The sequence below is a fragment of the Puma concolor genome, chromosome F2 (assembly GCF_028749965.1).
Source record: "Puma concolor isolate L17-30 chromosome F2, mPumCon1.1.hap2, whole genome shotgun sequence".
Taxonomy (NCBI): domain Eukaryota; kingdom Metazoa; phylum Chordata; class Mammalia; order Carnivora; family Felidae; genus Puma; species Puma concolor.
In genome coordinates this window covers 79,981,510-80,008,465 of record NC_141684.1, presented here as the reverse complement: position 1 = coordinate 80,008,465, position 26,956 = coordinate 79,981,510, and positions in this window count along the sequence as shown.

Here is a 26,956-nt window from a genome sequence, read left to right as displayed (position 1 = left end):
CCAAAGAAAATTCACCTCTGTAAAATGTTTTTACTTGTTAAATATTTGTATATAGAAAAAATTCAAATCTCTGCTCCACTAAGAACAGCAGTTGGAATATTTTTTTCTATAAAGGATGGGGGTATAAATATTTTAGACTTTGTGGGACATATAGGCTCGATTGCAATACTCAACCCTGCCGTGGTAGTGCAGAAGCAGCTGTGGACAATATGAAAAGAAATGAACTTGTGATTTTGACCCAATAAAACTTTATTTATAAAGACAGCTGATGGGCTAAATTTAACCTTTTGGTCTTAGACTGTCCACACCTGAGGTAGAGTGCAACACTCAGTTAGAATCTCATCTCAAAATTCTAGTGGATTACAAAACTTAATAATGACAATGTCTATGTATCTATAAATGTATGCATAAGTAAACAGTATTTCAAACCAGGTTTTATACTGATGAGTGTTTTACCTTATAACTACTTAAAATTATAACGATTAAAGATGACTGAGCTATTCGTGGCTGTTTGGCATTCTAAAGATACATCATATAAACACATCCAATATTAACAACCTACATCAGTGTCACACACATACATGTCTTTAAAAGACTAAGATAAGACCTTGAGAGGGAAATTTTATCATCCCAGGTCCTCTTAGAAGAGTTCATTTACATTCCCTAAAATAGAATCTTACAGTAGATATTCAAGAGAATAAGATATTCAAAAGTAATTTAGAGGGGGCACCTGGGTGGCTAGGTCGGATGAGCGTCCGACTTCTGCTCAGGTCATGATCTCACAGTTCATCGGTTTGAGCCCCGCATCAGCTCTGTGCTGACAACTCCGAGCCTGGAACCTGCTTCGAATTCTGTGTCTCCCTCTCTCTCTGCCCCTCCCCACTCATGCTCTGTCTCTTTGTCTCTCAAAAATGAATAAACATTAAAAACATTTTTAAAGTAATTTAGAGTAACTTCCAGTCTCCAGTCCGTCATTTTGGGAGTTTGACAGACCTTGCTCCTATCTCCTCTTTTTTTCTAACAAAAAAAACCAAAAATGGAACCAACTAAAATCAACACCCCTTATTAGATGCATCAGGCAATTGAAATCAGAGGGCAAACCACTGTCCCCCAAATTGGAAAGACAGACAGGCAGACACAAAGAATCACAACTTACCCAAGCAGAAGTTCAGGAGAAAAAAACTGCTGTTGGAACCAGTAGCAAGGATAAAAACCTAACTGTAATTGACAAATTCCTGGAAGTTAAATTTTACAACTAGGCATAGCATATGCAAAGTGCAGAAATCACAGAGCAAGAGGAAAATCTTGAAAGAAGCCAGTTTGGGGGCAGGAGATGGGGGAGAGAACTTTATCTACAGAGGAACAAGGTTAAGCATTATAACCAGCTTCTCTTCAGAGACCAAGAAAGCAAGAAAACAGTGGAACAAAATATTTAAAATGTTGAAAGAAAAACCTACCAACCAAGAATTCTGTAACCAATATGTGAAATCATCTTTCAAAAGTGAAGGAGAAATAGAGACTTTCTCAAAGAAAAACTGAGAGATTTTGTTGCCAGGGGAACTGCCTTGCAAGAAATGTTGAAAAGAGTTCTCCAGAACGAAAGAAAATGATATGGGGCAGAAACTCAGATCTGCATAAAGAAAGGAAAAACACTAGAGAATGAATAAATGGCAAAATAAAATATATTTTTAAATGACCTACTAGATAGCAATGTATTTAAAGTAATAACAATGAAATATTTGGTCATTATAGCTTATGATGATATGGACTGGAATGGCAGTAATTTTATAGGTATTGGAAGGAATAATTGAAAGTGTTCTGTTACAAGGTGTTTCAATACCCATGAAGAAGTGGTATAATGTGATATGGTTTTTGTGGGGTTTTTTAAGATTTGATTTTTAAGTAATTTCTACCCCCAGCGTGGGGCTTGAACTTACAACCTCGAGATTGAGTCTCACGCTCTACAAACCTAGCCAGCCAAGTGCTCCCTTAGAGTGTTATTTGAGCGAAGGCTTGGGTTAGCTGTACATGTGTGTAACAAACTCAAGGGAAACTGTTGAAAAGAAAAAATAAGACGACCGATGGGCTAAGAGAGGAGAAGAAATAAATGAACCCATGTAAAATGCTTAATTAAGATCAGAAAATGTATGAGAGCCAAAAGCAAAAGTAAAAATAAGGGGGGTAATTAGACTGACAAGAAAGGCAGACGCTAAGGCAGCTGGGTCACTGCCCACTTTAAACATCAGTGTTCTAAATAAGCTAATTTAAAGAGTTGGATGGTCAACGGTAGATGAGAAACAGAACCCAACTGTATGTTGGCCATAAGAAATAAATTTAGGCCACACTTCAATGCTGTTCTGCCATACCTTAGTCTTTCCATGCTGTCCCCATGTATGGGACACGACCACACCTGTTCACTAACATCTGAAAATATCAGATAGTATAGTGATTAAAATATTCACGCTTCCTCACTGAGTGAAAGGGCAAGGCATCTCCAATGTTGTTGGCATAGTGTTCAATTCAGACAATTAGGCTTTTCGCCTAAAGATTTGTTGCCCCTCTTTCCCACCCCTGTCTGATTTCCAGCTGGGCCCAGACTCCTGGAAGAGAGTTCATTATATAGTGCTCCAGGAGTGGTCATTTTCATCCTGGTGATGAGCCTCCTGGATTTTGACCTGATTTAGTAATCGAGACTAAGTGTCTAAAATCCCTAGAGAAAGTGGCAAAACGGAGCCCATACTGATCAAGCGATCACATATGTTGTGCAACTGAATATTCACTTGGTCAGTGCTATTGGAGAAAATAGTCTGTGCCCTAAACTATTACATTTCCCACTAGACTGTCAATTAAGTATATTCAATTCCCAAATACATCTCCCTGTGCATATGCCATGAAACTGCCTATAAACATTCTTTGCATGCTTTGAGAGGGGATTTATCACTAATATTGGGTCACCAGATCACAAATTTAAAACTCCAGAAAAGAGTTTACCAATAATATCAGGTGAACAAAAACACTCCCAAATTCGCTCCTTTTAGGCTAAGTTTCTATTTCTGATTTCCTTAAATGTTTTTCATCCCCATACTTATTCTTTAGCGAAAAGAGTTCTTACATACCATAGGCAGCCATAACCCGCTCCCGTTGTATTCTAGCAGACGCCTCTGCAATATACAATCTTGATTTACGACCACACAGAGGGCAAAAGCTAAAGCGACGGGACTTGGCACTTCCTACCTTGTATGTTGGTAGTATTTCACTCAGTCATCTGGGAAAAATCCAGAATTGTAAACATGCCCTAGAAGCCATAAAATGAAGAGAGCTGTAGTCAATTACCTGTCGGACGAATCAGTAGGAGCATTGCATAACTTCTTTTCACCAACTGTCCAGGCAGAATGTTTAGGTGGAACTAAAAATATCTCCTTTTCTGTGGGAGAATCAGAGGTCTCTCCCAGTGCTGCCCTGCAGCCAGCACGATATCCTAAAAGGATAACCTAGGATAGCACTCCCTTGCTCTGAGTTACTCTCATGGAAATAGGTTCTTGCATTGCTTGTGAAATTGAGGTCCACGTGTGAGTGACCGTCCGTCTTCTATGATGTCCTCATTTGTATTTATTGTGTGTTTCATGCACATCCTTGCCCCAAGTCAAGTTATCCATCTCTGACCTAGTGCTCAACCATAGAGCCTACAGTCCCAGTTAACAGTAGCCTCGATAGCACTTCTTCTCGGCCCCACCCCTGAGGAGATGTCACAGGATTTGGCAGGTAAAAATAATCACTGAAGCATTCCTGTCACTGATTATTGGAGCCATTTTCACAATGACCTGTAAATTGGTACATGAGGTGAAGTTACGACCCACTCTGCTGTCCCTTCAGGAAGCTTAATGGTAGCCGCTTTATGTCAAATGTAAGGATGTAAGCGTTGCCATTTGTGAATCTAGCCTACCTTCCATGGATATGCGTAAGTTGAAAAATGGACCTGGGGCCACTAAATGGGGCCAAATGCAAGAAATATTTCGTGAAAGGTGGTTTATAAATTGGTGTATTTGCCTTCTTCTCCCACCACCTCATTCCCACTTCTCAATTAAAACCCTGAAGTTCATGCCTTACTTCCCCTTCTTTCCTTATAAAGACAAGATGAGCTAAATGATTAAGTCGATGCTTTCATTGAACCCTTTTCGCCCCTGCTTATGTAACAAGTATTTCAGTTGTTCAGTGTCATTCCGATCTTCAGTGACACCACTGCTCCGAGGGTGAGGGAGTGTGGTACGCTCACGTGACACTATGATATTATTGCCTGTCTGGTTTTGTGTCAAATAAATTATCGCAAGCTTAATAGATAGAGAATCTGCTGTTTCAAACTCTTCATTGTGTTCTCTGAGGACGTTTCTGTTCCAACAGAAGAATGATGCGCATTTCAGTTAACATCCATTTGTCACCTCTTCCAAATGGTCAAAACAGCCAGCAGTGCGACCAAGACCTTTTTCTGGGCCATTTTCTCCACAGCTATTCTCAGGCATTCATTTGCTATTGATGATGGGCGCTAATTCTTACCACATTGGTGGTCTCGTCTCAGTCCATCTGGGCAGCTATAACGAAATAGCACAGGCTGGGTGGCTGATCAATAACAGAACTTTATTTCTCACATTCCGAAAAGGCACAAGTCCAACGTGGTCACATTCTGGCGAAGGCCCCCTTCCTGTTTCCTAGCCAGCGCTCACTGTGTCCCCACGCTGTACAGGACCTAAGCCCCACCCAAACCCCTAACTCCTAATAGCATCTTCTTGGCGGGGGTCAGGATTTCAACATTTGAATTTGGGGAGGGGGATACAAACTTTCAGACCACAGTATCTCTGACGCAAGAGAAATGGGTCATCTCTGTACACACTGGTGAATGGCTGAAGACTGTTTGCCTACGTATTTTATGAGCTCAACTAGGAAATACGCGAAGGCATCTTCCTTTGCATTCCAATATTTTCTTGAGCTGGAAATTGGGCTTTTTTAGATGTTTTTCTTCTTTTCTTCTTTTTTTTTTTTGAGGGAGGAAGAGGATGAATAATTGGATGAATCCAATTGAATTGTCATAGATGTTTGTATATGTGAAGCACTCCATTCTGCCCTATATCTTCCTGAACAGTGTATGTTTGCTATGTAGGCATTTTCAGAAGACTAATTTACAATGCTTCAGTTATTAATAATAAGATATTCATTAGTATAATAGATTAATGTAGTATCATTATAAGTAAGTATCTCTAATAACTCATTAACCAGCAGAAATAAATGTAAGTGCTCTTTAACTCAACATTTGTATAATATTCAATGTCTCTACATGTAGAGAAAAACACTTACTAGTTTAATGTCAATGATCAAAAATGTAAATCATGACCTTTTAATAATGTACCCTTTATTAAATAATGTGATTCTGGTACACCTTTCCTAAATATTGAGTCTTATGAAAATATGCCCAGGAAACTGACATAAGGAAACATATAATTTCCCTCCCTTACCTGAATGAAAATGAGGTGAAAAAGAACTACCAGTGAAGAGTCCATATTATTGCAATGAGAGAAAAATAATGAGGTGGCAAAAGAACAGTGCAGAATGCTAATGTCATCTGACAACTCTCACAAGTCAAAGGTGGGCTTCCACGATGTTCTCCCTGACAAGTTCAGTCTGCTCTGTGAGCTTCCCGAGAGCTGGCAGTCATAAATCAGTCTGTAGAGGCAGGCTGCGGGCAAAGCGACTTTATTGGGAACGCCAGTAACGAGAAGCCTGAAGGAAATATTTTTGTCTAAAGCCCGGCAAGTATCAATCCTGTAGAATTTAATTTAAAACATCTATTAATGTCAATCTTAAAAATCATAGTAAAAAGATAATAGGTGTGTGAAATAACAATCTCAAACATATTTCATTCCTTTCAGGGCAGATAAAAATGCCAAATTGGATGTAGATAAATAGCAAAGGATTACGCCTGTATTTCTAACATCAGCAGAATGGAAGATAAATAAGGTGATTGTGGCTTCTTACTATCTGCGTTCGAATTAATTAGGAGAATATGGTAGGAGTATAAGTTAGGATTAAGTTAGATTTCATATATCTGAAGGCCCAAAAGAACCATGGTTTAAACAAGATAGTTATTTCTCTCATGACAGAATCTGACAGTAGGACATCCAATAATATATATATACGGCAAATCCACCCGATAATCCAAGAAACAGTCTCTAAACTCCTGTCCTACTGTCTTTAGTATGCAGCAACCATTCTCCGTTAACCTCATGGTCCACCACGGTTACTGGGGACTCAGCCATCATGGCAACCTAATCAGTAGTGGGAAGAAGGAAAGAAGATGAAGCACAAGCCAAAGTACCTCAAGGAGTTTACCCTGAAACCTCGCAGAACAATTTTGCTTAAACGCCATTTGTAATCACTTAGGAACAAAGGCACACCTAACATAATCTTTTAATTGAATAGCAATATGCCAACAGCAGGATTTTACAACTAAAAAAAGAAGAAACAGATTTTTTTTTTTTTTTTGGCAACTGGCAGTTTCCACCATTAAAAGGAAAATAAGGAATGTATAGCATTATTGTGATTGTTAAGAAGACAGGAGTTGGGGTTAGACAACCTAGATTGAAATCCAGGTCCTGCCAATTCCAAGTTTACAGATATGGGCCAGCTCTTTCTGCTCTCTGGGCTCCATTTCCCAATGGAAATAATAAACAGTCCCTACCCATGTGACTGCTGAGGACAAAATGAGATAGTATATTAATGCATCTCTGAATTTGATTTGCTAATGTTTGGTTGAGAAGTTTTGTATCTAATTTCATGATAGATATTGATTTGTAGTTTTCTTGTTTTGTACTCTGTCTAGTTTGCATGCCTAGGTAAGATGAGCCTCATAAAATGACTTGAGAAATGGTTCTTGGTCTTCTCTTTTATGTAAGAATATTTTGTAAAATTGGTATTAATTATTTAAATTTGGGGTGGAATTCCCCAGTAAAATCATCTGGACCTGGAGACGGCTTTTTCAGGAGCTTTCAAAGTTATAAATTCAATTTCTTTTATAATTATAGCAATATTTAGCTTTTCTATTTCACCTTGGGTGAGGATTGAGAGTTCTTGAGGAATCGGTCCTTCCAAGTTGGCAAATTTATGAGAGCAAAACTGTCTGTGGTATTTCTTTATTATCTTTTTAATGGCTACAGGAACTGTAGTGATATCCCAGGTTTTATTCTTGATAACTTTGAGGTTTTTGTCTTACACTTTTTCATCGTTGCAAATCTTGCTAGAGGTTTATCAATTTTATTGATTCTTTCAAAGAAATTATTTTATTCATTTTCTCTTTGTTTTCCTGTTTTCAATTTTGTTCATTTTTGCTTTTACCTTTATTATTTCCTTCTTCCTGTTCACTTTGGGTTAATTTGATCTCCTTATCCTAGATTACTGAGGTAAGGATTGAGACTATCTATTCAAAACCTTTTTTAATATAAGTGTTTAATACTATTAATTTCCCTCTCAGCACTGCTTTAGCTGAAGCCCATATCTTTTGATATGTTGCACATTAATTTTTATTCAGTTCGATGTGCTTTTAAAATTTCCTTTGAGATTTCCTCTTTGACCCATAGATTATTTAGAAGTGTCTAGTTTATTTTCAAGTGATTGGAGATTTTCCTGTTATCTTTCTATTGATTTCTAGATTGGTACCATTATTGTCAGAGAACATACTCTGTATAATTTAAGTATTTTAAAACTTGATTGAGATTGTTTTCTGCACAAGCATATGGTCTCAATCTTGGTGAATTTTCCATGGCACTTGAGAAAAAGTTTATCTTCTACTGTTGCTGGGCGGAGGGTTCTCCATATGCTGACTTGATTCTGCTGGTAACGGTGTTTCATTCTTCCTTCTCCTTGCTGATTGTCATCCGGTAGTTCGATCACTTGTTGAGTTGATTGCTGACATTCCCAAGTTGAACTATGAATTTTTCTTGTTCTCCCTTCAGTTCTGTCAACTTTTTTGCTTCACATGTTCTGCATCTCTTTTGTTCAGTGCATACGTTTTTAAGATGGCGGTATTTTCTTTGTTAACTCACCCTTTCATCATTGTGTAATTGCCCTATTTGTCTCTAGTGATTTCCTTTGATCTAAGTCTACTTTATCTGATATCAATATAGGCGTTTATTCTTTTTAATGAATATTTTCATGGTATATTTTCCATCCATTCGCTTTCACCCTAACCCTGTAACTCTATTTTAGGCACTTTTCTTGTAAACAGCATATAAATGATGGTTGTTTGGTTTCATTTGGTTTGGTCTACTTTGCTAATTTCATCTTGTAATTGGTGTATTTAGACCATTTACATTAATGGTAATTATCACTTGTGTGGACTCCAATGTGCAATCTCAGTATGTGTTTTTGCTTACATCTCCTCCATTTTGTGCTTTTTCATTTCTCTTTTTTTTTTACCTTTTTTGGGGGAGTTACTTGAATATTATTTAGGGTTGAATCTTGGTTTATATATGCTGCCTTTTTAATATACTGCCTGATATGGTCATCTTAGTTGTTGCTCTAGGTATTACAATATACATTATGGAACTTATCACTGCCTGTTGGTATTGATGGTTTATTCCTTCAAATGAAGACTAGAAATCTTACATCCATTTAGGTCTTCTTATACTCCCCACCCTTTAAATATACTTTCCTTAAATATCTCTTTGGCATATAGTCAACATCATACCACCTGGTGATATAATTTTTGCTTCAACTATAAAATCTCATTTAAAAAATTCATGAAAAGAGTAGTTTATTATAGTTATTCCTATTTTTACTCATTGCAATCTTTTCTTCCATTTATGAGGTTCTAATCCTTGTTCTGTTATCATTTCTTTTCTGCCTATAGAATCACCTTTAGACACTCTTTAAAGTAGGTTGGTTAGTAACAAGTTCTTTTAGCTTTGCTTCTGCTGAGGCTGTCCTGATTTCCCTTTTACACTAAGAGATATTTTTGCTGGGTGGAATTCAGTTTTCCTCTTTCAAAACTTAAAACATACTGCTACTTTCATTTTATTGATGGCAAATAGTGGTGTGGTGAACATGGGAGTGTTCGTAACTCTTTGAGATCCTGATTTCAATGTTTTTGGAAATATACCCAGAAGTAGAATTTCTTGACCGTATAGTATTTTATTTTTTAATTTGTTGAGAAACCTCCATAATATTTTCCATTGCAGCTACATAATTGTTCAATTCCACCAATAGTGTACAAGTGTTCCAATTTCACCACATCCTCACTAATACTTGTTACCTTTCTTTTTGGATTAAAAAACCATCCTAACGGGTGTGTGGTTTCCTTAACGGGTGTCCTTAATGGTTTTGGTCTGTATTTCTCTGATGATTAGTGACATTGAGTATCTTTCCATATACCTGTTGGCTACCTGTACATCTTTTTTGCAGAAAAAAGTCCGTGACCTGTTTTTCAATCTGTCTATTTGGGTTTTGTTTTCGTTGTGTGTTTGTTTTTGTTTTTGAGACCTTGTTATATGTGTTTAGATTTGTGTAGGAGAATAAATGACTTACAAACAATAACAACAACAACAACAAACATATCCTGCTACTTCCTATGGGTCTCCATGGTTTCAGATGAATTATCTACCAACATTAAAATTGGTCTTTCCCTACAGGTAATGTGTCATTTCTCTTGAGATGCATTCATGTATTTTTGTCTTTATTTTTCAGAAGTTTAATTATGATCTATCAGCATGGATTCTTTCGTATTCATCCTATTTGGGGTCCACTCACCTCCTTGATTCATAATATGCCACCCAAAATATGCTACTTTGGTATAAGGATTATGTTGAGATGTGGACTTCTGAGATGCAACAGATGCAGAAAAAAGTCATCCCTACATGTCCCTCATCTGACTAAAAGCAGAGACTTCTGAAAAATAAGAACTGCCATAAATCCCTCTTTCAGGGAATATTTATGGTCACGAAGGAGACAGAAAGCTGGCATCAGCACAGATCTACACAAATAAACCTCACTAAGATAGCCCTTACCTTGCATTAGCTTCCTTCATATATCTCTCCACTCACAGCTTACAAGCCCTCGAAGCCTAAAAACCTCTTTCTCTCATGATTTATTGCTCTAGGTTAAAAATTGTACAGAAGCTCTCAGACCTATTGACTTCTTTGAGTCTTCTTTTCCGGGAAGGTCCCTGTGTCCCGTAAAAATTAACATGAAATAAAATTTGTATGCCTTTTCTCTTGTTAATCTGTCTTCTGTCAGCCTAACTTTCAAGGCGCTAGTCAAAGCATCTCAGAGGATAGAGGCAAAATCCACTCCCACAGTTCTGTATATTTGTCTTTAACCCTATTTGAGAAGTTTGTAGCCATTTTTTCCTTTAAATACTTTTTCAGTTCTGCTACATTTCTCTTCTCCTTCTTGGATTCTAATTACATGAATGTTAGCTCTTTTGCTCTTGGCCCATAGGTCCCTGAGACTCCGCTCTTTTTTTTTTTTTTCATTCTGTGTTCTTTATGTTGTTCAGATTGTGTAAACTCTATTGCTCTGTCCTTAAAGCTAGTGACCTATCTTCTGTCATGCTCACTTTACCATCGAACTCATTCAGTGGGATTTTTATTCTACCCATCAGCGGAGTTGGAGTGCCTTTGCCTGTTTTCTGCAGATGGCGGGGGTAGGAGAGAGGTGAAACCTTCCAATGGGGGTGATGGGATCAGTGGGTGTTTGTCTAGAAAATCACCCATAGTATGGAAAGGTACCCTAAGACCACCGCGTTAACCACTGGGAAATATGTACTCAATAAGCAGATCTATGAGAAATAATAAAAGATGAAGCAGAAATGTACTTAAAAAATGGTAAATAGAGAATAATCAGAGCAAACCAAACATATAAGCTATTAAATTACCTATTAAGAAGAGGAATGATTTTTTTTCTAATGAAAGAAAAATAATTGTTTTAAACATCAAAACAAAGAATCAAATTTGAATCTTTGATTACAAAGAATAGTGTAATCGAGTTTTCAGGAGAATACTAAAAAGTAACCTTTCTTACTTATACTGGTTAAATTATAAGTAGCTATTTCAGTAATAGAGTCATATTGATAGTCAAACTACAGGAGGTAGATTTAAAAAAATAGTTATCTAAGAAATGGACATTAATCCAAGTAAACCGCACATTAGCCACATTTGGTAGTTAACTGAAATAGAGCAGCACATCCCAAAATTAAGAGGCTATGCCCAGCGTATGCCATTTCACGGCTTCCCCTTTCCTTTCTTCTTAAATCAGAAAGGCAGAATGAATTAATGGTTTATAGATGACCAAAAGACTGTTATCTGGGCTGGTTTTTCAGATATTTGGTAGGTCAACTGTGTTTCTATTTCCTATTGATAAATACTCACTGAAAACTTCACGGAAATATTTTTAACATCTGAAATTTAAATCCGACGTAGGATTCACCTAAAATGTTTATAACTTGAATTTGATGTGATGCATTTTCAAATGTAATCTTATGCTCCTTTGCATAAAATTATAACTTCTCTTATTTCCTAGAATTATATAGTTTATTCAAAAGAAGTGAAAGGGCTCCTGGGTGGCTCAGTCAGTTAAGTGTCTGGCTTGGGCTCAGGTCATGATCTCACGGTTCATGAGTTCAAGCCCCCATCAGGCTGTCTGTTCTCAGCACAGAGCCAGCTTTGGATCCTCTGTCTCCTTCTCTCTCTGCCCCTCCCCTGCACATGCACACATTCCCTCTCTCCCTCTCTCTCAAAAATAAACATTTAAAAAAAGACAGATGTGAAGGAACTGACTGAAAATTCTGACTTGGTATTTGGGGCTATATAACAGGTATTTACGTTGCAGAACTTTGCCGCTCAAGGATGTGAAAATGGCGAAGCAAGAAAAATGAAAGACTCTGAGCTTGGTGGCAAGACAGAGAGAAAAATGAGGGAAGAAGAAAGAGATTTCTGAATCACGTAAAGTCCTTTAAGCTATGAGTAAAATAACTCCATTCCAAACCTCTTAGGATGTAAAGCAGCAGACGTTGATCGGATATAGTTCACGTGGGTCCCCAGCTCAAAGTCTCTGCAGGCCGTTCACACTTTCCACTTCTCCGTGCTGCTTGTGTTCCTTGCTGTCACATCCATTCAAGGCTCAGAGGAACACAGAACTGACTATTTTCAAATTCTTTTCAATGCTTATTTGTTTTTGAGAGGGGAGAGAGAGGATCTGAGGTCGGCTCTGTATGCAGGGAGCCCTACCGGGGAGGGGCGGGGGCTCGAACCCACCAACTGTGAGATCATGACCCGAGCTAAAGTCTGTTGCTTAACCAACTGAGCCACCCAGGCACCCCCACAATTGACTTTCTGCCACTCCGTCTTAAGAGTCAGAAATGTGACTTCCCCAGAAAAGCGTCACAATCACCTTTGCATTTTACTGGCTTTTGGCCAAATACTCATTCTTGAACTAATCCTTTTGGCCAAGGAAATGGGTGTTGGAAAGGTTCTCATTCCCTGAACAAACACACACAAAACAAAACGTTGTCTGGAGGCAGCTGATAATTATCTGATTCCGTTAAAATAATCAATGCCCGTCCTGAAGGAAGACAAAGGATCAGTCTCCCCACAGAACCCACAGATGCTAGAGAGAGGACAGGTAGAAGCGTTTTTCAGATATAACCACGATATGCACTATCCTTTTGAAGCACAGGGCTCTGGAAAAAAGAAATGCCTAATTTTGGACTCCACAAGGGACTCATTTCGTGCGTCCACCACCAGGATGATTTCCTGGTCCTGATTCTCCGAGAATGTATCTGACCTTGCCTAAGAAAGGCACCCAAACCTGTATTAGATTCAGAGAAGTCTGTGATGAGGAAATACAATATAAAAAACATCTGTGCTTTTAATAAAATGGTACATTGCTTCTCTCCTGGTTAAATAAAATAGTATTAGGATACTTAGTAGTGGTATGAGCAAACAAATTACTAAATATTAATTATTGTGTAATTGATTTCATTGATTAAATATTTAATCATTTACATATATTAAATAAATCATTTTTAGATCACGGAATATGATTTTTATTTTTTTTTATTTTTTTTATTTTTTTTAAAGTTTATTTATTTTGAGACAGAGAGAGACAGAGCATGAATGGGGGAGGGTCAGAGAGAGGGAGACACAGAATCTGAAACAGGCTCCAGGCTCTGAGCTGTCAGCACAGAGCCCGACGCGGGGCTCGAACTCACGGACCACGAGATCATGACCTGAGCCGAAGTCGGCCGCTTAACCGACTGAGCCACCCAGGCACCCCAGGAATATGATTTTTAAATGTTAACAGCTTGATCATAACTCTAGAAATGACCCATTATTAATATTAATTATTAATATCTATTAATGCTTGACATAATTAATTAATGTTATGACATAATGTAATGACATAATTAAAACCTTAATGTTTGACATAATTAACTAATATAAAGGATATAAAAATTCTAAATAATTATAAAAATACTAGAAAAACTCAAATGATTATCAAAGGCAGCAGATGAAGTCAGGAATCCAAGCACCATAATACAGTTATGATTTTATCATCCCATGTGTCAAAGAGATATGTCATTCCCTGTCATTTGGAATTCTGACTAAAAGCTGTCTGTTTCTACTTCTGTTTTAGCACCTTTTCGTACAATGAAAGTAGCTATTTTTTCCCCAGAACTGACAGCTGGTTTGCCAAAGTGTAGCTGGTCCTTAAATTTGACATACCAACCAAGACCCCAGGAGAGAACAAAATGAAGAACCTGATATGTCACCAAAGTCACTGAAAGAGAATAAAATGCAGAAGCATACCCCCACACATATACACACAATGACAACAAGGTAAAGACTACAGGTGCAGAAAATTTTGTCTTCAAACAATAAACACTAAATACGTTGCCGCTGCTCCACTTTTAACAGATACACTAATATTGATTTTTAAAACACCCTGGTTACAAAGAAATCTTAAAAACCAGCCTTCCCGAGAGTATTCAAATCATTTAGGATAAGCCCCCCGAGTCCTCCCCGCGTCCTTCCAGCTGTAAGAAACCTTAAACATTGTCGTCACGACTGTCTCTCCATCTCACAAAGGAGGAAACCAACCGTGTCCACACAAGGAAGAGAGAAGAAAAGTCCCGAGTCCACCTCTGGGACGAAACCTTTATCTCCACTGTTCCAGACCATTTATCTCGTGCAGGTGCTTCCCCTGTGTGTATCCACAGGCTCTGCTACTTTTCATTAACAGGCCTTTGCTCACGCTAAGCTCCTTCAGGGCTTCTGAGTGGAATGTCCTCCCATCAAATGTTTTCCTAATCCCGCTTTCTACTTGAATTCAGCTTGAATTTGATGAATCCTGGGAAGCTAACCATGACCACTCACATGCTTCTTAAATCCTGGTGTCTTTGATCATTAACATGAATTGTCCATAAGATACAGAGAGGATTAGTAACGTACTTATTTTGTAATACCTCATTCATATCAAGATCCATCCCCTTTGACCTCTACCACGTAGTCAGGGGGGTCAGGAGACGAAGGATATCTGCGTTTATGCCACAAAGCACTTATTCTCTGAGCTGCACATCCACGGTGGCAATGGCACCGTAGGCCGGATCTGCTGAGTCTCCACAGGCATGTAGAGTCATTAAGCAGCCGTAGGTCCCACACAGCTGAGATACTGATGTTTAGCAACATCTGAAGGGCCCTTTTTGGTTCACGTCTTTATCATAAAGGAATTACGTGTAAATACACTCAAACTACAGAAAATAACATTTCGCAGTACGCACTAAATTATAGGTAGTTCGCTAACTAGTTAATTTACTTGTCAAGATTACCCAGCATAAAGGCAAATTACAAATTGCACAAAAATTAAGAAGAGCGGGAAAAGTATGCAACTGCGCTTTGTGATGTGACTTTGAATTCAGGACTTTCCATCTCAGGTGGGTCTTCAGCCCCCAAACCCCCGCCCCTCCATCTTTGGGAGCCTACAGGCTAGCTCTGCGTCTTTGCGCTGACTGTCACCCCTCAGCTGTTCCTTCTTCCATGTTGTTCTTCGATGTTGTTCACTTAGTCTGAGAGATGCACTCACCTGTTTTCTCTTCCACCCCTCTAGACATTCGTTATCAATCTCATTCGCTGTCCCCTCCTGTCCCACATCTAAATGTTGGATTTCCCTAAACCTCGGTATCCGGTCTTCTTTCCTTTTCAACCTACACTCCATGTCTTTATGACTCCATGTTGTATTGTGGCTGTAAATATCATGACTACAACATGTATCCCTCTAGTCTGGGCCTCTCCCCTAGAGTTCTGTTCAATTTGCCACGTAAGTGTCCCAAGTCATGTCGAAATTTACAAAAATGAAATAACATGCTTGAGTCGTGACCCTCCCCTAAACGCTGCCCTTTTCAGTCTTTCCCAACTCAGTATTTTGCCTTTTGAGTGATTAGGTCATCACATGTACAACATCCTTCATTCTTTATTTCCCCATAGACCTGTGTTCCACTGATCGGAGAACTATGCTTGCAAAATACACCTGGGAAGTGGCTGCTTTGCCCCATCACTTCTTACCTGCAATACCTTCCAAACGGGTGTCCTTGTGGCGCTCCTGGCCCCCCACAGCTACTGCTTCATGCGGCAGCCAGATTGTTCTTTCAAAAACGCAGAAGAGACTCTTGCTCACACCCTCCATTGCCATTTGATAAAACTCTTAGAATAAAATCCAACTTTTTACTGTGACCCGGTAGCTGCATCACAATCTGGCCTCTGCTCACCTCTCCAGGCTCAGCTTCTCTTCTTCTCTCCCATTTTTTCCAACCCCACCATAAACGAATCGTTGGTTATCTTTAAGTTGTGCACATAACTTCGCTCCAGCAATTCTATCTCTATGAATTTTTCCAAGTAAAAAAAGGTAATGATGATGGATTTATGAAGCCATTAACTGTAGCATTATTAATATGAAACACGGAGGTAACATAAATAATGTAAAATTGGGGTAACTGAATATCACACAGAGTAATTTAAAGATTAAGGAAGAAATTAAATAATAAGGAATTTAATTAAATAATTAAATTAAATTAATTATTAAATTCAATAATTAAATAAGGAAGACATTTATTAATATGTGATAACATACACTATATATTGTTAAGTGAAAAAAAGTCTATATAGTATGACCCTGAATGTGTAAGAAATGTGAAATAACAAACATACATGGTAAAATGGAACATATACACTAATATATTAGCAGTAATAATCTTAATATTGGAGAAAAGTTAACTTTTTAAAAATAAATTTTATTGTTTATTCATTTTTGAGAGACAGAGAGAGAGAGATCGTGAGTGGGGGAGGGCCAGAGAGAGAGGGAGACACAGAATCTGAAGCAGGCTCCAGGCTCTGAGCTGTCAGCACAGAGCCCGACGTGGGGCTCGAACGCATGCAGCAGGAGATCATGACCTGAGCTGAAGTCAGATGCTTAACTGATTGAGCCACCCAGATGCCCCAAAGTTAACTTTTAGTTTCTTATTTAGGCTTATTTGTTTAACTAATTTTGGTTTACCATAACTTGTGTATTATGTGAAAAATAAGTAAAATTTATTACTATAAAATATTGACAATTATTCAATTACAGAAAGATTCTGGAAACATGACCACTTGAGTAACCCTTGTTTCCTGTACTGCGAATCCCATGTGACTTGCCTCTTCAAGTGACCACTAGAACTTCAGGGTGACAGCATTTGATGTTTTGAGTTTTATTAGGATTCCAGTAAATGACCCATGCATGGGTCCATCCACCAGGATGGAATCCTAACAATGAGACTTGGAAAGAGTTAATCCTGAAGAGATTTCGGTTCTCCAACATCCGAGGGCTCCATAAAAGGAAGTAAATATTGACCATGCACAATCCTCAGGATCCCCAAAGGCAAGGATGACTCAAAGGGTAGTGAAGCGTTGGCTTCCTCTGAATCTGTGCATCACAGGGATAGTAGAGCAGAGAGATTTTCTCCAAATACCTCAACCCAGGAGTACCACCTTCCATCAAACATCAGCTATGGCACAGGAATGAGAAGCCCACTTTACGGTATACCGAATGGATTTCTGCTATCAGCCTACAGCAGCCACCTTGTCTAGCACCCACGTGCTGACAGAAGAGGAGCACAGTGGCCATCCAAAGAAGATCAGTAAGTCGTACAATGGATCAGAATGAACGATTAGAGAAATAGGACTCAGATCAGACCCTACTTTTACAGGAGTAAAATGAATTAAAATAAATTACTTAACTTTCAAGTACAGCCAAAAAAAAGGAAAAGGAAGAAAGAAAGAGAGAGAGAGGGGCACTCTGAAACAAACAAAAATCCTACTTTTCAATCTACATGGATAGTTTTCTATTGCTGTGCAACAATAGGAACAGCCCAATTCATTTTCTTCAGTTTCCAGGGGTCAGGATTACAGGTATGGTTTACCTGGGTCTTCTGCTTAAAACAGCCCAATTCATTTTCTTCAGTTTCCAGGGGTCAGGATTACAGGTATGGTTTACCTGGGTCTTCTGCTGAAGGTCTCACAAGGATGCAGTGAATGTATTGGCTGGTCTGCATTCTTCTCTGGAGACACAGCCATTTCCACACTCATTCAGGTTGTTGCCAAAATTTGTTTCCTCACATGTGTAGGACTGGGGATCCCAGCTGCATACTGTCTGTTGGCTAGAGGTCCCTGTCATAGGACCTTTCCAAGTTGGCACGCTCTTTCTTAAGGGCCAAGAAAAGTGATATCCCATAATCATTGCCATAATCTATTGGTCAAAACTAAATCCTGGGTCTTGCCCACATTCAAGGGAAAGGATTATACAGGATGTGAACACCAAACAGCAAAGATTATGGGATATCACCTGAGGGTCTGTCTGCCATAAAACTTAAAAAAAAAAAAAAAACTAACCAAATTAAAGAAAATGGGTCATTACCGAGATCTATAACGAGGAAGAAACAAAAATTCTCTCAACTCAGAGAACAAAAATTAAAAGAGATAAAAATCACTAAGAAATGATGCAGAAGATATAATAATTAAATACACGCTAGGAAAGAAAATATCTTTACTTGACTGAAACAACATAATGGAAAAGTTGAAGTCTGAAAATCAAATGATTCATAAAGTTCCAGCCTGTATTGTGGAGAAAAAATACTCACGGGATTCTTCCTGCATATACAATAACTACTCTACATTTTTCCCTGGAGGTAGATGTGGCCAAACTATCAAGTTTAGTTAAAAATCCTGAAAGCAAGTGATGGGTACCACTTCAGGCCTGCCCCGCGAAAACCTCTCATGGAAGTTCTCCACGTTTTTACATTCTGGGTGGTGGAATGGACTTAACTTCCATAAATGGCCATTTTCATCAATTACACTGGACGAGGTAGAACACCATTAGAAGTGCTAGCTGGATGTGTTAGGGGAGAATCGCTACCCAAAAGCCTGGTCCATCTGCCCAAAACCTAAAGGCTTTTTGCAAATAGATTTCACACTCACAAAATATAGAAATAAATGCTTCAGTTAAGACTGACAACCAGCCTTGTAGATATCGAGGCAAGAATGTGAAGAACGCAAGGAAAAGGATGTTTTATGTAGCACAGATGTTAAAGTTAATTTTCATAAATTGGAGATTTGATTAGGATACATCGATACATCTACATTAAGATGTATCATACAATCAATCATTCAAGACAATGAAATGGAGTAAATGAGTTTGGAATGATTTTATTAAGTTTCTTATTCTAGAGATGTGATAGAAAAACAAAATGTGGGAAATATGTCTCATATGACGCCACGTGTAAAAAGTCATCATTAACTAAAAATGTCATTGATTATATATATTTATATGCTTACGGAAACATGTCAAAGGATATACACAAGGTTGTTAGATTAACAAAAGGCAGAAAAGAAATGGCGTTGGGAAGGAGAGGAGACAAAGAGGAAAGGATACAGGCATAAAATAGAAACATTTGTAAACACACTTAAAAGAATCCATACGATCATACGTGTGTTAATGTAGAAGTCTGTTTAAATGTGTATATATGTGTCAAGAAATTAAGTAGATATTGAGTTAAACAAGCAAATTACTGTTACTTGATTACCTCAAATTGGCTTTCTGTAGTTATATAGGAGGCTTTGGAGAATTACAAGTGAGATATACACTTGCAATGTCTCTCAAAAGTATTCCGGGCAGAGTGTGCGTGAGCAAATTCAGGCACGCGCACCCCATCCCATATCACCCTAGACTCTGCACTTTTATCTTATCTTAAAACTTCGAGAAAATCTGCTGTCCTCTGACATCTTAAGTTTTAAAAAGTTTATCAGATGTATGTCATCTGTTTTAAATAGAAACTATTCACACGCTTAGTCTATCCATCTCCCTCCAGTTATCTATTCCTAGATGCATACATCTTTTATTCACATTAATCACAGGTATTCTGGAAAGCATTTCAAATGAAGAAGGATTATGTGATAAATTATTAAACACAGCCTACATTCCTTAGGGTTGTAAATCTAAATTTTGTTATCTGGAAATGTTTTAAACATGGACTGTCACAAACCAATTACCTGTTTACTTTGTCTCTACTTTGTTTTTTTTTACATTAGTGGTGTAGAAGAAGCCAAGATTATCTACGGTTTATTACAACGCTTTCTGAAACTTTTATTTTAGGTGAATACTTTTATTTTGACAGAATCCTTTCATATGTTTGGCTTGAAGGCAATTCAACAAGTTAAAGTAGCAAAAATTATCTCGTCATTTTCAAAAGGATAATCCCCGCCTTGCACTGTGCTACCAGTGTATGAAAATATTCACTTGATTGTGTTGAAAACTATGTGAGTATTCACAACATTGAAATATACAAGTTTAAGACTAATTTTTATTTAAAATGATTCTAGAGAGGGAATCAATAACAAAATTAAACACTCACTGGTGCTTTCCGAAGGATCACATGTTCATTAAGAGTTGGTATTTGCTGAAGTCAAATACTTCCCAAACCTTTGGGTCATCAGAATTTTTCCGGATGACACTTGATATTCCTGATGTGCTGGGTTTGTACTCTATAGCTCGCCATTGCGGCATGTTGGAATTCGTGGTTACCCATTTGTTGGGGCTTGGGTTAGGTTAGGTCAGGCTTCAGTTGGTTTGGCTTAGTTTGGGCTCAGCTGGAGGAGTCCGCTGAAGATCTTTCTATCCAGAGTGGCTGTCTTCTCTGCAGGTTACAGAGTATTCATCACCTAACATTCAGTGACTTTTTTTTTTTTTTTTTTTTTTAGCCACTGATTTGACCTTCACGGAACTCACCACTGAAAACCTAAATCTGCTTCCAAACAACTGATGTTTTTGAAATATTCCATTTAGAAACATAATTCACTAGGGGCGCCTGGGGGGCTCAGTCAGCTGCGCGTCTGACTTCAGCTCAGGTCATGATCTCGCGGTCCGTGAGTTCGAGCCCCGCGTCGGGCTCTGTGCTGACAGCTCAGAGCCTGGAGCCTGTTTCCGATTCTGTGTCTCCCTCTCTCTCTGCCCCTCCCCTGCTCATGCTCTGTCTCTGTCTCAAAAATAAATAAAACATTAAAAAATTTTTTTAAGAAAAATAATTCACTTTATTTTACTCCAGATATTAATAAGGTGAATATCCATAGATGGGTAGGGCATTTTGCTACAGTATTCTAATAAGCCACACTGAATGGATTTGGTCTCCCCCATGAATGCAGCGAATGGCCTGCTCCCTGGGACTGTCTTTTTCTGTCAGGCCCACAAAACCCGTGCAGTAAACTGTATGCGCCCCATCCACCGGTGTGGAGAGTTATCCAGTGCAGGTATGGCAAAAATACTTAAATGATTTAATTCCACACAGTTTTGCACATCCCAAATAAATGTAACCAAACTCTGATAGAAATCCATACTGACGGAGGAGGAATAAAAATAAATGAGCATACCCAGAACGTTTTTGGTGTGTGTTGAAAAATAAATAATCCAATTCTCATGCATGAGCATCTGTTTAGAAATAAATAAGCATGGCAGCTATAATATGAGATAAAATGCTCACTTTGAAACCACCATGCCTTTATCATGAAAAGTCGTGGGTCCTCAGTGTAAGATTTTTAATAAAAAGTAACGTGCATAAAAAAAACACTCAAAAACTTCAAGAAAAATGACATTTAATATGTTTTTCTTATTTCAGGCAACCTAAGCTACTCTCATACGAAAAACCCACTTTCAATGGTCTTATTTTGTAAACTGCAGAATAACTTTTTATACTTGAAAGCCACAATATTTTCTAATTAAGTCAGTTTATTTGTAATTAAGTCAGTTTAATCAGTGAACTATTTGGGAAGTGTCTGCTAAGGAAATGGGTAACACATTAGATTGAAGGGGAGTAAGTATAAAATGTATTGTTTGTTATCATAGACACGTAGTCTATTGCATGTGACAGGTGTGGAGAAAAATGATTACCAAATAATATACTTGTTATATTTGATATCCATATTCCGTGCAATGGGCTTAAGACCCCATCTGTGCATTTCAGCTGAGCACGTGAACAGAATTGAGATAAGAAAAAACTTAACGATTGTCCGGGATAGATTTTAACTGATGGTTAGATAGTATATCGAATTAATGTTTATCAAACTTTGACCATGAAAGGTAGATTTGGAGGAATACGAGCCAATAGGTGTGAAGAACACCTTTTCCTTTTCTTCCTACTTTTTATTAAAGAAATTATAATGGCAATAGACAAGACTTTGCGGTAACTAGCAGAAGAAAATAGTTTCCTTTTCTGGCATTCATACGACACGTTTTATATTTGTAGCCAAATAAACATAAAGCATGCCGGAGTGCAGAGCTCTGTAATGAAATTGAAGGTGGTGAGGAAACAGCAAAGACCATCCAGGAGGAGAGAGGAAAATATCAGCCCCTGCCAGTGCAGAAATGACATTAGAAAAAAATTCAGCAAAGGATATAAGCCGTAAACCGAACAAAGGCCTCCTTGAACAGTGTCTTCAAAATGAAATCTCTACCCAACTTAACTATTTCAGTGCGGTCTGTAGAGTAAATGTTAAGACTTAATAGAGAATATAAGCATTTTTTAAGCAAAGTATGTTGCAAGAATTGGCTACATTTTTTTGTTTTTATGCCACGTAAGTGTTCTTTTATGAAATTATAAATCATACACTCCTCATTCTTCTACATCATGTTCTTCTTATCACCTCCTAACCAAACTAGTTTAGTAGATTAAATTATTTTTTTTCCTTCTAAGATATCTTACTGTCTTATTATCTCAAATACTGACTTTTATCCTTTTTCTTTAATATATAACCTTGTTTTTCTTCTCCCTTGGGAAAAAATAACTATTATGAGATTGAAAAAAATTATAAACAGATAGATAGATAAATAGATAATTAAATGTATTAATTGTACGTATCAAGTATTTCTAATAATACTTCTTTCAGGAACTTAATTGCTTATTGAAAACTATTTGGCCTTTTACATCTCTTGAGACATCACAACAAAAACCACTATTTATTCTAAGCCTGCTAAATACCTCTCATTTACTGGGGACTTATAGGCATTGTTAATTCAATTCTTATATCAATCATATAAGATGTATAATTTTAAGACCATTGTTCACACATAAAAAAAATGAGCCTTTGACAAGTCTATTTACTTATCCAAGTAGCACACCTCAGTGGGCAGTTAGAATTTAGACCGATCTGTCTACCAAGTATATGCTGGATTTTTATAGTCTATTTAATCTTCATAAGGAATAAAATGCAATGGATTATATATACACCAGAGATAATAACTAGAGGAATCTGAGATGCTCTCAAGTAAGAATTAACCAAATTCCAGGCAGAAACAGAAGGAAACAAAGGGAGACTAAAAATTGAGTGTTTGCATGGTTTAAAAACCTTCATGCTTTTGGAATCTACATGGCAGGAAATAAAGCCCTTACCAACCTGCCTAGAACAAACGCATTCAAATGAACACAAGCTATTAATCATTAAATTGAGAGAAATGCTTGAATTGAATAAGGAAATCAAGTAAGCGGTCATAGAAACTAAATCCAGAAGAGAACTTTGGTTTTGGTTACTGGCATGTGGACTTCACTGGGAGCCAGAGATCAAAAGGCTACAATCATAGTTCGTGCCCTCAAGAACCCAGAGCCTGAGGACAGGAGTTAAGTGTTGATGCTGTGTTTGGAAGGTGCAAGGCCAGGAGTGTCACTGTGATGAAAACGGGAAGAGAGGCTGTAACCCCAGCTCAGAGAAGCCCACAAAAAGGGCACTGCATCCACCCCGTTCCTTGCCACAACTCAGTCCCCATCTGTCCAGTGGCTCCCACGGCGGGTTAATTCCATGTTGCGTCCCAGTCGTCTCATCTGAACCTGGAAATGGAAGACGTGGGGTGGGGACAGGCAGACCTGGCTGAGCTGGGCCTTGACTAGGACCCCAGCCGGCTCAGGAGGCTTGGCAATTGGGACCATGCCATGGTTTGGGGTGTAGGCAGAGCCACCATGGAGGGTGCAATAGTAGAATCTCAAACACCTTCTATGTTGTACTGCATATGCAACCACAAGCTTGAACTGAAAATGTCCAATTTTTCAGGTCTTAGACTGATCTCTGTGCTCACAAACACTAGGTTGAACCTCCCTGCGTTAGTCTGTTAGTTTCGTGTGGCTGTCATAACAAAACGCTGCAATCTGGGTGGTTATAAATACGAGAAAATGATTCACTCAGAGTTCTGGAAGCCAGGAGTCCAAAAGCAAGTTGTTGGTGGGGCCGCGCTCCCTCTGAAGGTGTTAGGGGAGGATCCCTCCTTGCCTGCCTCTTCTAGCTTCTGGTAGCTCCACATACTCCTTGCCCTGTGGCCACATCACTGCAATCTCTGCCTGCATCTACACATCACCTACTTTTCTGTGCCTGTATTCACGTCTTCTTCTTTCTTGTCTCATAGGGACACATCATTGGATTTAGGACAAACTCATAACCCAGGATGATCTCATCTTGAGATCTTTAATTACATCTGCAAAAGGGTTTCTTCCAATTAGGTCACATTCATAGGTTTCCCGGATCAGGACATGGGCACATGGACATGTCTTTTGGGGGGACCACCGTTCAACCAATGCACCCAGGGATAGGTTGTAAAATGTATGCAGTCTTAGAAGGGTGCATACTCTCCAACATCCACTTCAGATGTGGTCTGAAGAACAAAGGTCAATGAAGAATCTTCTGAAGGGCTGAGTCAGGGGCCCAGGAGACCCACAGACAAGGGAGTTCTTTTAGAGTTCAGGACGAAGAAAGGACAGACAGGCTAACTCTGAAAAGATGTCACTGGGGGGAAATATTTGCAATTCCTGACCGGCAGGATTTAATAGTTGCTACCTGTCAGTGACTTCTTGGTTCTTTCTGGGTTTTCCTGTTCTTAATCAGAGCTGCATGCATCATGAAGACCTTGGATATGCCTCACACTAGAGGTGTCTCTATGGGGGGGGGTGGTGGGAGGAAGTAAATAACTTGGATTTAATTTAAAGATAATCATACTGTAAGGACCCACACCCAGACCTAATGAAATAGGTCCTGTATGGACCTGTTATAGCAGACGTGGTCATGTAACTATTCAGAACCAGTGGATTATGAGTGGCTGTGGCATACACCATGTCTGGTGTGCCCTATAAGGTCTCTGTGTCATGCTGTTTCTCTCTTCTCACTGGCTAGAGTAACCAGGAAGACTCTGACAGACACATGATCCAGAGAGAAGAGTCAAGAAGAGTCACCGTCAGGCAATGCCTTCGAATGTCTTTGTAAGACAGACATTGTTGAGCTGTTCCATGATGTGCAATGATGTTAAAGACTCACCGCCAGTTCTTACATAAATGAGAAAGTACTTTGCTCTTGAAGTCTTCCTGGTTTGTGGTCTCTTTTACAATAACTAAGGCTTTTACTCTGATTAGTACCAGGGGGGAAGAGTTTAAGTATTTCAATCAAAATAAGTTTTCAGCAATTACTATTATAAGATAAGGTGCTAGGTCGGTACAAACAGGTAGAGCTTTTAGATTATCAGAGGTGTCTGGGGCCAGAAGAGAATAAAATTAGCAAATAATTAAAACATGATGTATCATACAATAATATTCCATAAAATAAGTCAGGCAGGGCCAAATGCGTATGGGAGAAAACAAAGAGAACTTTCCAGAAAACGTAATATGTGCAGCAGAGATTTAACAGGGATAAGGTATTATCAGGTGGAAATCAGCAGGAGAGGCAAGTAGACCCGGCTACTCATACACACTATCTCCAGAAGATTTAGAGTGGGCTATTCAAGTACAAGATGTGCACCCAGCATGCATAAGCATTAGCTATATCCTGGGAGGAATATAAAAGATAGTAAAGCTGGTTCCTCTCTCAATGAACCTGCAGGTTAGCAAGGAATGAGCAAGAAACGAGCATCTCCAGAATTAATAGCACCACACACAGAACTTAAAAAATCCTATAAGGGGCTTGGAAATAAAAACCTGTTGAATAGGAAGAGATCCACAAACATTTTTAAACTTCTCAAGGGGATTTTTTTTTCCTTTGGAAAATGGAAAAATTACTAGAATCCACCTTATGATATTGTTGTTTTCGGTGTTAGATGAGCTGAAGTCACAAGTGTTTATTAGAGCAACTGAAAGATGGTAATCAATGTTGTTCTTATTTTTTCATTGTGTTTTGAATTTAGTCCTGAAGGTCATGGAGAGTGTCGAGAGGCAGAGTTCAGGTCAACTGAGGTGGAAAGAACAGCTCTCACAAAGTGTTAAAATCAGGAATATTGAGCAACTATTCCAATAACAGGAATGTGATCTGTGTACCAGGTAAAATGGCCTCCCTCAGCTCCTGTACAGAATTAGGACACCCTTTGATTTGCGCAGGAAAGCTTCCCACTAAGATTACTCTAATTGTTCGGTCAGATTGAAATTCAAAAAAACCTGGAAGTTGGGTGGCCACCTAGGAGGCTTTTCTCATAAGCTAGTGAGATTTAATTAAAGGGTTAGAGCCAAATCTATGGAGTAGAAAATGAAAGGGGGTGTTTGAGAAACATCACAAAAATAGAATTCCTAGAATTTGGCAATTGATTACGCATGAGAACTGAACGTAAAATGAGACAGAGAAAAACAAAAAAGGAGCCAGGTTTTAGGATGACCAGGAGAAGAACAGCGATAAGAACCTAAAGAAAGGGGGCACCTGCATGGCTCAATTGGTTAAGTGTCCGACATCAGCTCAGGCCGTGATCTCATGGTTGGAGTTCGAACCCCACGCAGGGCTCTGCTTAGGATTCTGTGTCCCCTTCTCTCTCTGTCCCTCCCCTGCTTGCGCTGTGTCTCTCTCCTTCTCAAAAATAAACAAACATTAAAAAAAAAAAAAGAATGTAAAGAAAGGTGTAAACAAACAATGTTGATGTGGGCACTGTGGTTGAATTGTGCTTTGGACCTGTGTTCTTGGATGTAATGGCGGGACACCTTGGTAGGGTCTCCATTGACACTTTGAAGCTTCTGACTGCAGATTGGAGCCTGGGCCAGGGAACACACAGGCTGAACTCTTCCTTGGTGGAGATGTTGGAAGCCAAGAACAGAGACTAACGTTTGATGTTCTGGCCCAGGAATTTTTCTGCACTTTATTTCGAAGAGAATATTCGAGAAATACGTGTGTCGACAGAGCCGCACAGTTCGCCATTCCCCCTGTCTCTTCATCTTCATACCAACAGTGAGTCAATCTCATCAACAGCCCTGCGGATCCCACACTTGATTCCTGTGAACTTGCTGCCCGGGATGTGAGTTGCCGTGGCTAAATGAGACCAGGATCACATGTGCAATTTCTGTAGTAAATGAACGCATGTTAGTTTGATCGTCATTCTTTAAAACATGGCCCGT